Here is an 11585-nt window from a genome sequence, read left to right on the forward strand (position 1 = left end):
AACACAACTGAAGCGATTTAGCAAGCATGAATGCATCTCTGTTGGAAAGTATTTTTTGAGAAACAGGTATATAAAAATATTTTTCTGCTTTTGTTTGGGAATGTTAAACCAGATGACAAATAAACAGAATCTATAGAGCTCAAAAACGCTCTGAAAGGGAGAAAAGACAGAAACACCATTCAAATCTCCTGCCTCCAGAGTGTAGTGGGGGAGATGGGGTAATAATTGAGAATAATATCAGAATAGCCATAAAGAATTCTATAACTAGAAAAATCTGATGAATAGATGAGAAAAAGCCTCCAGGTACGTTGGATTATAAAGAAGATGAAGAACATACTTTGGAGGAGTCTTTGAGAGTGGAAAAGAAATTCTGAAGTTAGGACTGGTCTCATTCTCAAAAAAGGAAGTTGCTTCTTTAGGAAGGCTGACTAAATGTTCTCACAATATTCAGTTGACTAAAAATATCTCTTCCATTGGCTTGAAATCATTCAAATCAGACTTTATCCTTATGTAAATGCTAGAACTTGAGATTTTTCATGCTCACACCACACTTTGTCCCAACTCCATAATTTTGCTCAGGCTTGACCTTCTCTGAAATGCCCTTCCCGCATTCTTCCTCACTTCCTATTTGTACACCAGGGTGGGAGCCACTTCTGTAGGATGTCTTTCTCAGGCCCTTACCCCAAACCACCAGGTAGCTATGGATTTGCATTTTAGCAAGCTCAATTTGATGATAACATGGAGGCCAAGAGACTAATTTGAAAGAAAAGACCCTGATGCTGGGAAAGATTGAAGGCAGGAGGATAAGGGGATGACAGAGGACGAGATGGTTGGATGGCATCACTGATTCAATGGACACAAGTTTGAGCAACCTCCGAGAGATGGTGAAAGACAGGGAAGCCTGGTGTGCTGCAGTCCATGGGGTCGCGAAGAGTCAGACATGACTGAACAACAGCACCACCATGCAGAAGATCAGGGCCTTAACTAGGGCAGTGGGTTTGGAGACAAGACGACAGGTGAGAAGCAGATTTTGTAGGTAGAACTGATAGTGCTTGAGAACAGTGTTTTGCTTGAGGTGGATCCTGAGCATTCATCATACAAGTAAATAAAAATGTTAGCTCATTAGCACAGTGCAGGCCTCAGGATTCTGCATGTCATGAGGTGTTTACAATTGTCTTTACTCCTGTTCCCTTCCAGAAAGCTATGTGACCTTGTTTTCCTCTGTTTGCCCAGTACCTCCTGTGTTAGTGTTAGTCACTCAGTCATGTTCAACTTTTTTGCAACGCTATGGACTGTATCCCGCCAAGCTTCTCTGTCCATGGAATTGTCCAGGCAAGAATACTGGAGCGGGCAGCCATTCCCTTCTCTAGGGGAATCTTCGTGACCCAGGGATAAGACCCTGGTCTCCTACTTTGGCAGACAGATTCTTTACCATCTGAGCCACCAGGGCAACCCATTCTGTACATATCTGTATGACCACATTTACCAACGGGTTTATGTTTGCTAACTATATCAAACTATGAGCACCCAGAAGTAGAGCTCTCATATATTTTCATGATCTCAGCAGAATGCCCAGCATATACTTAGTGCTTAAAAATAACAGCTGGATGATTGAGGTCTTATTGGATGATTTGTACATTTCTATTTTGAAAAGATAGTTACCTGGAGGGATAGAGATCAGTAATGTGTTGACACATGAACCTAAGTTAGTATATCCGATTGACCTCTTTTCAGGGGCAGGAAAAGAGTGGTGGGGAGTTGGCACAGACAGCAGGTTTGATTTTTGGGTAGGTCAGCAGTGAAAGCTAACTGTCAGCCCTGGGAGAGAGGAAAGGTAGACTACCTAGTTTGTATTCTTCTGTCTTAGCATGTTCCCAGTGTGAAAGGAGGGAGAAAGCCAGAAGTGTTTTGGAGACTAGAGATCTGACTTTGTCTTTCTTGACTAGATGGTGGAAACTGAACAGAAGCAAACCATATGGAGATTAGGTGGGGTGGGCAGTTGGAGAGCTTTAGAACATGGACATGTGATAGGGGTGTATGTAGAAATGCACAAGAGTCTTTTCAGAAAGAAACCCCTCTTATCTACAGAATGTTTTGTATATTTGCACAGACAACTTGTTCCTTTATCTGAGTTCTTAAAACACTCAGTTATCTGCCTAAGAGCGATGCTTTTTGATATAAACAACTATCTACCTGGTGTCAGAATTTCTTAACAGATAAGACACACTTGTGCTCAGGAAGGAACTTCTGCAGTCAGATAGCACACTAAACTTTTATTGTTAATATGGGAAGAAAGGCATGCATCAGAATAACAGGAAGACCCGCTCCGGTGTATCTGAACCTGACATGGGGGAGGGGTTGTCATTTTTATCAGGCAGCAGTTCTTGAAACATGGTCTGTCCTAGATTTTACTGCTTTCTGAATTTTTAGTACCATGGCAGAGATTAAATGAAATCCAGGGTTATTATAGACAGTGTTAGAAATGAACAATAAAATGTTTCACATTAAGAATCTGACTGATCTTGTTGTATTTCATAGGATTTAGCACTTGTCTGTGTTTGTCCAATTAAATGTCTTCATCCATAACATGTGTTTCTTTCCTGAGTGGAAGGATAGGTAGGAGTGGATCTTTTCCTATGAAAAAAAAATTTTGCTATCATGTTTAAACACACAAAATTTCACAGTTATTTTCTAATAACTCTGTGTGTGCCAAACAAAGTTGTTAAATATAAAGATTTATAAATGACATTTTGACTTCTGAATTATATGGATTATTAAGAAACCATACTAAATAAACTTTCAAGTTATACTGATTAGGAAGTTGGATATTTTCAGAAAGAAAATAAAGATTTTAATTTCTTTTTAGACATACGTTTTTGTCTTATCCCTCAGTCTTATCGCAGTGAAGAGATAAAACGGCAGTTTAAGGTAACTTTTTATATTTTTTATTTCTATATTCTAACAATACAGAGATGATTCCTAGGAGACTTCATTTCCCTGACAAGTCAAAAGTTTACCTTTGTGCTTCTTGTTATTTGCTTTTAAAAGTGTCAGACACTTTAATTCTTTTTTCCTCCTTTCATCTCCAAAGTCAATTTAACTGCTTAACCAAATACATCTTAATAGTGTTGATAAAGTCTCATTATTATTCTCAGTAATAATTATTTCTTTAGGACCAGCAGGAAGTCTGGTATTCAACATGGTTTATAAACTCAGTGAGATGGACGATTCACAGAAATGCCAACTGCTGTTGAGACAGAACAGTGTTCCTCTGGCCTCCTTTGCCTTATTATACAGTTTTGTTTGTTTCCTTATTCCTGCCAAGTAGACTTCCCTTGAGAAGTTTATATGGAGACTCTAAGGAAGGTGTGTTTTCAGGAAAACTTAGTGGCCACATAGGAAAGAAGTCTTAGTGAGATACAGCAAAGGTCTTTATAACATGGCCTAGAGTGTTTTAATTCTGGAGGAAGTAGGTATGAGGTGGTGGCAGAAAGGGAAAGATACTGAGGTGTTTCTAACATGGGCACAGGAATATGTGGCAATAATAGAACATTACTAAAGTTTTCCTCTAGAATGAGCCATTGCCAAATATAATTTGAAGCTTTATGCAGCCCCAAGAAAATACCAATTTCTATGATTTTTATGAACTGGCACTTTGGCAAATTGATTGATAATGAATAAATGTATTCACAATTGACAGTTGAAGCTCATATTGTGAGTTGAATTTAGCTAGGTGTGATACATATGGTGGGTACACATGGATGTCTTTCCAAAGGTCTGATTTCTTATAAAACAATACTCAAATAATTTAAGATATAACTATAAGGACTCTGAAGGGCTTCCCTGGTGGCTCAGATGGTAAAGCGTCTGCCTGCAATGCAGGAGAACCGGGTTCGATCCCTGGGTCGGGAAGAACCCCTGGAGAAGGAAATAGTAATCCACTCCAGTACTCTTGCCTGGAAAATTCCATGGACAGAGGAGCCTGGTAGGCTACAGTCCATGGGGTTGCAAAGAGTCAGACACTTTGAGCAACTTCAATTTCTTTTCACTTTTCATAAGTATTCTAGGCCTAACTAGTAGGCAAATTTTGCATTACCATTCAATACAAGTTAGTAGTTTTTAAACCCAGGTCAAGTATCTAACCACCCTAAAGAAATGTTCTGTTGTGAAGCTGAAAATATTGCGTATTATATTCTTTAATTTAATTAGAGGCAGATGTACCTCAGGTCTAATAAGCTCCATATTGTTAAGTGGCAATGCTTGCCATACCCCTTCATCAAAATTATCCAGAATTTAATCTTAATTATTTTTTCACTGAATCTATGGTGAAACTTCTTATTTTTTCTTTTTGTTTTGTTTTGGATGGTAGCTGGGTTGTGTGGGGGAGTGGATGTTCAGAATATTGGTGACTGGTTTGTAAGAATCTCCAAAGGGTAGCATTGAAATAGTTGATGGAATTGTAAACAGAGTTCTATGTCCTTAGCTTTTCACATGCAGGATGCTTTGTGACTTTAAACAAAATCAGAATAGGCAGACTGATACCTGTTTTAGTATGAATTATTTTCCTATCAGTACAAAGTATGCTAAAGTGTGAGAGAAAGCAAAATTTGGGATATTTTTGTGAGAATATTACACTATAGGTGAACATATGTCAGATATTATACTGCTGCTGCTGCTAAGTCACTTCAGTTGTGTCTGACTCTGTGCGACCCCATAGACATCAGCCCACCAGGCTCCCCTGTCCCTGGGATTCTCCAGGCAAGAACACTGGAGTGGGTTGCCATTTCCTTCTCCAAAATGTTATACTAATTTAGTCTAAATACTCTAACAGTATAAAATGATAGGTAGATAGGCTATCTTCTCTAAAGAGATCATAGGTTAAATAATACTTGGAAATGGTCAAATATTAACTTTTCACCTTAGAGATACCTTATAATACAGATAAATTCAGTAATGGTTTGTATTTTGCTTCTAAGAATTTGATGACCAAAGACCTTTACCTTTGCCCTCATGTTCTGATAATATTTCATTTCTGTGAATATTTTACATTTCTCAATCCTCTGAACCCATGAAGAGTTCTCCTCCCTTACATCTCAACTCCCCTGAGATAATGCTCAAAAGGAGAAGTCCAGTTCCTTCCATGGGTCCTGCTATAACCATATGGTAACCTTTACCTCTCCCCAGGGGTTCCTATTGGCTGAATTTGCAGGAGTCCACTCCACCATGTTCAGTGGTTATTTAGTAAAATTGAAATGCTACTTGTCCACGGCCCATTTCAACTTTCCCATGATTCTTAGGAAGGCCTTGGCCTCCATTTTGAAAACAGAAAATAAAACCATAGATTTGTGAAGGTCAAATACGAAGTGAAGAAAGCTATAGCAGTTGTTAAGACATGGCAACTTCTTGTTTAAACTTCATTAGCCACACTTATATATTGACTCTCAGGTAGACACTCTAATGATTTGTAATTTTCTTGGGTACTTTATGAAGCAAAAGAAAATGGCGGACCTTACAATATGCGTGAATAGAGAGAAAGCTTCAGTATTTGTAATCAGGTCAATAGAATAAAAAAAATGGGAGCTGGGCTATTTGCTGAAGGTTTGAGTGCAAATTTGACAAGTCCAGAAAAATGGATTGCACGCCAGTGAGAATTAACTCAATACTTGAATTCAGAAAACTCCACGTTTCTTCCTTGTTGAGTCCTGAAAATAGAGAAGAGCCTAAGAAAGGGAAGTAATTCAGAAGTAGGGGTTTGGAGAGTAAACTGATGATTTCCATGGAAATAAGCTGTACTTTTTTTTTTTATGATTTGTGTGTGTGTGTGTGTGCCACTTTTAAGCTATTGCTTTCAGTTTACTTCAATGCAGTCACTGAAGTAGCTTAGAAAGAAATCTTTGATATGCCAGATCAACCAAAAGTTTTAAAATATCCTTTTGTGCCTCCATTTATAATGCAAATAGTAAGTTGGCATTTTGGGTTCATTTCACCATCGTCTCTGAAGTGGGTTAACATACACAGAGTTAGGAAGTGAAGGGAGTCCCACAAGAGAGCACATCTTTGATAGTTCAATAATAGTAAAAAAAAATGTATTTAGGTCTTTTCTAAATACCTTTTACTTCCTAAGATATAAAAAACAAGAGGAAGAGATCTAAGAAGAATAAATTGTGGTTGCCCTCTATGTTAGCTGAATGACTAAAGATATTGTTCTATGAATTACCCACTACTTAAATATTCCTAAGTCTCGCCTTTATGAGCTCATAAAAAAGACTTTGCTTATGTGTCTAGGAAAGCCAGTATCTTTATATACTGTCAGAATAGAACTAACATACTGTTTCAATATAAGTTTGAAAACCAGCAAATATTTTGTTATATAAAGCAAGCTGGGCAATCACCTTAAACCCATGTTTACATTTTAGTTTTATCATATATAAACATTCCCTCGCTGAAATAGTTTAAAAAAGTAGGAACCGATATTTGAGAATGATGGAAAGAGACTGAATTCTGGTTGAAATAGTATTACCACTGTCGTGTTTTATTCAGGAGAATCTCCATTCTTTTTTCAGATATACTAAAAAAGCCAAAATTAATTAACATCAGAAATGAAAATGAAGGTTGGCAATGATCATACATCCATGCTAGCAGAGGGAAGGCTGGAAGTCCTGTGTAGTATAAACCTCAGATTCCACTTTTCGATGTGAGTTCCCCTGTAAAACCTCTCATGCATTCTGAAGTTTCAGAATTTCTGCTAGGTAACTGATGTCAAAATACATTTTCCGACAAATACCCCCCAAAACTGCAACCAAAAGCAATAGTATTTCAGGGAGCTTCAGCTGAAGTGTGAGTAATAACCTCTGGATGAACAGAAGTTTTACCATCTTCTGTTTCATGATTGAGCTTTTCAAATGTAAACAATTTACAAGGACAAAAGTGGGCCATGTCAGATTCGAGAAACAGAGAAAAGCTTGACAGGAAAACCAGATTTGTGCTTTGTCCAGGAGAGGTAGTTAGGACACGCCTATGATTCTAAACTGTTTAGAGATATCCTCATCGTTGAAATCATCATTTCTGCTCTTCACTCCACCCTCACTCTCTTCCCTTCTCCTCTTGGACACTGGCTAGGACTTCTTTTCCTTTGCTTCTCTCAGGGACCTGAGTTCTCAATTCCTTCCCAGTCTCCTCTCATTCATCTTTCTTTAGCCTTCTCCTATTCAGGCATGTTGAGGAACCATTTCTTCTTAGTTGTTTTCCTTGCCTTGGCCTTACTTAAGTACCTCTCATACATATTTTTTAATGGTTATATTTTAGGAAAAAAAAAGTCTCCCAATGACCCACTTTCTTTTTGCTATCTGACTTGAACTATGTTTTATAACTCTGATTTAGACAAATATTTATTTTCCTACGCTGACACTCTCTTTGCTGTCTCATTTAACACAGCTGGTATACAAGTGATCTAATGCTGAAACTGTTTAGCATGTCAAGACCCATCTGCAGAAATGATGGTAAAATACCAGGAGAACGCAAGGTATATACATGTTGTAGTGGATGCTGTTGGTACCCTGCCTAGATCCCCTTCAGTGACTGTGCTTGCTCCCCACAGCTTCTTTGAGTGTGGCTAGTAAACTTATAACTGCCTCCTCTGGAAAATTGCCCTCTGGCCAGGGACTGTCAGGTACGAGGGAAGCTTGCAAAGGCCAGCCTCATGGCCTCAAGTTGCACCTAATGCTGTTTTGTGATTTGTGCTGCAGACTTTCTCTGAAGATCAACTGAAGCTGGTCTCCCGCTGAGCCCAGATTCTTGCCTGGTATCCTGGCCTTCTTTTTTCCCCTCTCCTTCTGCTTCAAATGCACCTCAAAAAAGTCATCTGAACAAGAATTCCTATCCCAGTCTTTGCTTCTAGGGAAACTCACCTAAGACATACACTTTTAAAATGAAGAAAAATCTTAGAAGTATTTGAGCAAGATCTCCAATATATGAGAAACAACCAGTTTCAAGATGGACATTGATAGAATAAAGCCTTAGATTTGGAAAAACAGAATGAAAATTTAAGATATTTTCAGTTGTGGCAAAACTTAAGTATAGAGACATTATTTTTTAACCTCTTAAAAAAAGAGGATACATTTTAAGGAATTATAAACATTTAAGATGTTATTAGCATAGAGAAATCCCCAAGCGTGGGGCTGCAGCAGTCTCCTGAGTACTTACAGAAGGACCAGTACTTCATAATTTCCAAAGTAGTTTCTATTACATGACCTTAAGTCAATCTCATGACAAGCATGAAAGGCGTGCATGCTAGTTGCTTCAGTCTGTCCAACTCTTTGCAACCCTATGGACTGTAGCCCGCCAGACTCCTCTGTCCATGGGGTTCTCCAGGCAAGAATACTGGAGTGGGTTGCCATGCCCTCCTCCAGGGAATCTTCCTGGCCCAGGGATCAAACCTGTGTCTTCTGAGTCTCCTGCATTGCAGATGGATTCTTTACCCACTGAATCAGCTGGGAAGCAGGAATAATGATTAGCTCCATTTCCAACATGTAAATCATCTTAAAGAGGTTGAATGTCTTAAAGAGGTTAAATGACTTGGCTGTTATCTCACAGTTAGTAAATACCTGGTCCCTAGTCAGTATTCAAACCCAGGTGTCTGTGTGAAATATGATAAGACTTGCTGATTAACTTAAGCCACATTCTTAGGCTTATCACAGGTTAGATCTTTATAATTCTGTTATAAAGTCTATTTGGGTTGTCTTAGTGATCTACCTACTAATCTAGAATTAATCTTGGACACAGTGGTCAAATTAATATTAAATGTATTTTAGCTATCAATTGATATGTAACAAATTATTCTAAAAAATATAGCAACTTAAAACAAATTTATTACTCATAATTTCTGTGGGTCAGGAATCTGAGGATTACTTAAGTAATTCTTCTCAAGACTTCTCAGAGCTACAGTCAAGGTGTTGGCCAGGATTGTGGTCTCATCTAAAGGTTTTGTTGAGGGAGTATTAGCTTCTAAGCTTACTTGTGCAGTTGTTGGCAGGATTCAGTTCCTGGGGAACCATTGATCTGGGGGCTTGATTTCCTCACTAGCTGTTGGCTGGAGACATCCCTCAGTTCCTTATCACACAGCCTTTTCCACTGGGCATACAATATGGCAGGTGACTGTTCTCAAGGTGAGCAGGGGAGAGACAGTAAGATAGTACAAGCAAGATAGAAGCCTGAGCTCTACCTTGAAAATGATATCCCATCACTCTGACTGTGTTTTGTATTTTAGAAGTGAATGACTATGTCCAGTCCACTCTCAGTGAGAGAGTATTACACAGGGACATGAACATCAGGTGGCAGGAATCGTTTGAGAAGCTGCCTTCCTCAGCGGGTCCCTTGACTTTCTCGTGTATAAGGCCCTGCAGCTTGATCCAACCCCTTCTTCTCTCTACAGGGAGGCACTGGATGATTTTCAATATGCTCATTTCATGGGTATGAGCATATGTGCTCTAGTTTAATGCTCTTCTCACTTGTCCTTCCACCTACCCACTCTGATTTCTCTTCTTGTTTTGCTCTTCCTTTCTTGCTTCCTCTGTCCCCCTGCTAGGGGGACACTTCCCTTTCAGACTCCCTGTTTTTGTCTGTCTTTCCTTCTCATCGTGTCAACAGTCACTCTCCTTCCAAGAATCTACGTCCTTTACATCTTTCATGCTATAGTGGCCTTTATTGCTTCTTTATCTGCTCATGGGGCAATGGATAACCAGCAATTTTAGATGCTAGCTTTTAAAATTCTAAATAAAGTGATTTAATTGGACTACTGGGTCCGATCTTTCTTCCAAATTCCTCTAGGAGGATGACACCATCATGATCACTTCAGTAAAGGGCAGTGCGATGGTGGATTTCTTTTCTATTTTTCCATGCACAATGTCAGAACTCAGTTATATCTAATGTCCAGTCTTGGCTGCTTTATGTTAAATTCATTAAAAACATAAGATGATGGTAATTGATGGTAATGATGACAATCACAATAATGATGATGATAATGATGTAGGCCAAAGTACACTATTACATCACGTACCTAAAATGACCTGTTTAACTCTTGATGGCAGGATCAGCAAACTTTATCACTATTTCCAGTATCTAGCATTATTTGAATGAATAAATAAATGTAGTACTATAGCAGAACTACAGTGAATTGGATAGGCTAGCTATTTCAGTTACTAAAGATAGGGTAGAAAATGGTTTTTCTAAATCGTATGTGAAACTCAGAAAAATGTTAATGATATCTTTCTATTTTCAGCAATAGGAATTGCTCTCAATGAAAAGGAACTCTTTGACCTAGCAGAGCACATATTTCACATGTGGTCATGATGTGTAGTAATTAGCCTGTTTTGGTTTAGGATGACTGATAGTGATTCCATGGACTGTATTATGATATTAGGCAAAGATTCTTGGGGCAAAACATGGTCAGAATATGTTCAACTTGATGGTGTGTGTGTTAAGCCTATTGGCACACACTAACCAATTTCATTGCATGATCTACCAGCTAGAAATATCACCAGTAGGACTCAAATTATTTGGAGAATAGTTGTTTAGTGCGTTAGAATGAAGGAAGTCTTTAGTGAGCACAGGCATTAAATTCTGTCCTGGTTTGCTGCTAGTTATGCCCTATTCTCCATCCGGAATGCCCAGGGCACTCTTTTTCAGGACACTTCACCTACTGGTTGTATTTCAGAAACTACTGATTTGGTTCTTGCTGATGGAGTTTAGACTCTTAGGAGTCCAGTTGCTGGATTACATACAGACTAATGACCCATCAGATGCTAAAGGCAAAATGCTTAAAGTGCACTAGTGAATTAAACCATAGTATTTTAGGAAAAGAAGAATTTATTGTGTCATTAAACTTAATTCAATAAGTTTTGCTTCCTTAGATGCAGTGCACTGAGGGAAAAGTCAGAAATTAATTTTAAACAAGTGCTATCATTTTTCTTCCACTTTCTCAGGTAAAGGATATTAATGTGAAATTAAGGGACAGTGTATTTCATTGGGACTAAAAGAAAGGCATTAAAAGGAGTGATAAATTGTGAAAACTGGGCATGACTGCCGAGCCAGGCATGTACTTCTAAAATCAGAGACCATGTGCTTCAGTTAGTAAACACAGAGGAAAACCAGCCTTGCCTAATTTTATGATACCCTGGATGAAGTCTTCAGGGCTTTGCATAAAGTCTTAGAAGCTTACTGATACAAGAATGTCAGCAATAATCATGGTTAATGCCTAGAATTTAATCTGAATGTTAGAATGGGCACAAAATCAAAATAAAAATGGAGTGTTTTTGTTTCAAATCTAGGAATTATTATGATATAAGGAAAATTCTCTTGAAGACTACTGTAAAACATAAAGATGTAAATATTTGATATTGAATCTTTCTACATATACACTTCATGGTTGCTTTATAGGAATAGATAAAGTGTTTATAAATAGTAACTTGAAGATTGCTGAGGAAATTGCTGAGTGTTTGTACCTTTTGTCATTTATGAATCAAAGTAATCTGACTGTCCTCCCAGGGGTTCTAAAACAAACTCCAGCATTATAGAGGTAAATAGTTTCA

This window comes from Bos mutus, chromosome 2 (genome assembly GCF_027580195.1).
Source record: "Bos mutus isolate GX-2022 chromosome 2, NWIPB_WYAK_1.1, whole genome shotgun sequence".
Lineage (NCBI taxonomy): Eukaryota > Metazoa > Chordata > Mammalia > Artiodactyla > Bovidae > Bos > Bos mutus.